The following is a 2,507-nucleotide window of genomic DNA, read 5'->3' as shown; positions in this document are numbered from 1 at the left end:
TTTTTTGTACTTTAGATAATTGTATATAATTTAGTTAATTGTATTTAATTATAGTGTAGTGTTAGGTGTTAGTGTGACTTAGGTTAGGTTTTATTTTACTGGTAAATTTGTATTTATTTTAGCTAGTTAGTTATTAAATAGTTAATAACTATTTAATAACTATTCTACCTAGTTAAAATAAATATAAACTTGCCTGTAAAATAAAAAAAAAACCTAAGATAGCTACAATGTAACTATTAGTTATATTGTAGCTATCTTAGGGTTTATTTGATAGGTAAGTATTTAGTTTAAATAGGAATAATTTAGTTAATGATAGGAATTTTATTTAGATTTATTTAAATTAGATTTAAGTTAGGGGTGTTAGGTTTAGGGGTTAATACATTTAATATAGTGGTGGTGGTGTAGGGGGGCAGATTAGGGGTTAATAACATAATGTAGGTGGCGGCGGTGTAGGGGGGGTAGATTAGGGGTTAATAAATATAATGTAGGTGGCGGCGGTGGCGGGAGCAGCAGATTAGGGGTTAATAAATATAATTTAGGTGGCGGTGGTGTCGGGAGCGGCAGATTAGGGGTTAATAACTTTATGTAGGTGGTGGCGTTGTAGGGATTAGGGATGTTTAGGCTCGGGGTATATGTTAGGGTGTTAGGTGTAAACATAACTTTCTTCTCCCATAGGAATCAATGGGATTTTGGGCAGCAGGGAACATGAGCTTACACTGCTTTCAGACTTTCATTGATTCCTATGGCATCCGCCGCCTCCAGGGCGGCGGATTTAAAACCAGGTACGCTGGGCCGGAATAGTAGCGAGCGTACCTGGTAGATATTTGATAACTAGCAAAAGTAGTCAGATAGTGCCGAATTTGCATTCAGAACATCTGTAGTGACGTAAGCATCGATCTGTGTAGGACTGAGACTGGCGGATCGTATGTTACGTCACTGAATTCTACTTTTGCCGGTCTGTAATCTTTGATAAATAAGGCGAATCAGGCTCGCCACAATTACACTGCGGAATTCCAGCGTATTTGGGGTTGACAGCTTGATAAATAGGGGCCTAACTCTGAATTTTAAATGAGCAGTACATTTTTTCTGTCAAATTTAAAAATGTACTTTATGTTGCAGCCCCCTGTATTATGTGACAGCCATCAGCCAATTAGGGACTTATAAAGGTATACACTGTGAACTCTTGCACGTGCTTAGTATGGACTGTTACCTCAGAAAGTGTGCATATAACTGTGCCATGTGACAGCCATCAGTCAATCAGAGACTCATAAATGTATACAATGTGAACTATTGCAAATGCTCAGTAGGAGCTGTTGCTTCAGAAAGTGTGCATACAAATAGACTAGGCACAATTTGATAATAGAAGTACATTTGAAAGTTTCTTCAAACTGCATGTTCTGTCTGAATCATTTTGCCTTTAGTGTTCCTTTAATCTATTGGAGAACTGCAAACAAATGTTTTAATTACAAGGAGTTTATGTCACGTTATATATAGTGCCTGCATTTCCTGAACACCACTGTTCACAAATAAATAATCTTCTATCTATTTGTACAAGTTACAGCTCAGCGAGAGCTCAATTGTGGAGGGCATTGACAGTGTCAGAGTTAAACAGAAGGGCATTGGCAGTGTCAGAGTTAAGCAGGAGGGCATTGGCAGTGTCAGAGTTAAACAGGAGGGCATTGGCAGTGTCAGAGTTAAACAGGAGGGTATTGGCAGTGTCAGGGTTAAACAGGAGGGCATTGGCAGTGTCAGAGTTAAACAGGAGGTTATTGGCAGTGTCAGAATTAAACAGGAGGACATTGGCAGTGTCAGAGTTAAACAGGAGGGCATTGTCAGTGTTAGAGTTAAACAGGAGGGCATTGGCAGTGTCAGAGTTAAACAGGAGGGTATTGGCAGTGTCAGGGTTAAACAGGAGGGCATTGTCAGTGTTAGAGTTAAACAGGAGGGCCTCTCTTAACTTGATAATCATTAATAAACTAGGGAGTGGCCGGTGATAGCGAACAGGACTCAGACTGCAAAGCTCCCACAAAAACCTGCAAAAAAAACGCAAAACCTTATAGGTAAAAAAATCAATAAAATAAAAATTTACAGGTTAACAAAAATCCCAGAGATGTAGCAGAAAGGGACATTTATACAGGTAAGTAAGTGGGATCAGGTTATACTGGGAGAGTAACTGGGAACAGACAGAAGTGAGAGAGCTGCGCTGGGAGCAGGAAAACGAAAGTAACTGCAGTTAGTTCTATCTCCATTAATGGGAATCATATCTGTACCTTATTAAATCTTGTCTGTACCTTATTAAATCATGTCTGTACCTTATTAAATCATGTCTGTACCTTATTAAATCTTGTCTGTACCTTATTAAATCATGTCTGTACCTTATTAAATCTTGTCTGTACCTTATTAAATCATGTCTGTACCTTATTAAATCATGTCTGTACCTTATTAAATCTTGTCTGTACCTTATTAAATCATGTCTGTACCTTATTAAATCATGTCTGTACCTTATT

This window comes from Bombina bombina, chromosome 11 (genome assembly GCF_027579735.1).
Source record: "Bombina bombina isolate aBomBom1 chromosome 11, aBomBom1.pri, whole genome shotgun sequence".
NCBI classification, from domain to species: domain Eukaryota; kingdom Metazoa; phylum Chordata; class Amphibia; order Anura; family Bombinatoridae; genus Bombina; species Bombina bombina.
The sequence above is the reverse complement of the archived record's forward strand: the minus strand, read 5'-3'. Positions refer to the sequence as shown.